Source organism: Chinchilla lanigera, unplaced genomic scaffold (assembly GCF_000276665.1).
Source record: "Chinchilla lanigera isolate Chin_1 unplaced genomic scaffold, ChiLan1.0 scaffold00001, whole genome shotgun sequence".
Classification (NCBI taxonomy): Eukaryota; Metazoa; Chordata; class Mammalia; order Rodentia; family Chinchillidae; genus Chinchilla; species Chinchilla lanigera.
In genome coordinates this window covers 22,698,456-22,698,686 of record NW_004955402.1, presented here as the reverse complement: position 1 = coordinate 22,698,686, position 231 = coordinate 22,698,456, and positions in this window count along the sequence as shown.

The window sequence follows — 231 nt, the reverse complement described above, 5'->3', positions numbered from 1 at the left end:
ATGCTCAAGAGTGCTGGCACAGGACTGAGCCAAGGCGAGAGCACAGCAACAGCAAGCAGACAGAAATCCCCCGGGTCCTAGCAGCAACCAAAAGCACTTTGTAGTGCCGGACAATGGGCTTCCTGTTCAGGGACTGGGCTCAGGATCACGTTCCAGAAGGGAGGGCCCCGCCCCTCGGGCCCGCCCCCGCCCCCGCCCGGCCTTGTGCTTCTCCACAATCCCAGCCGACGC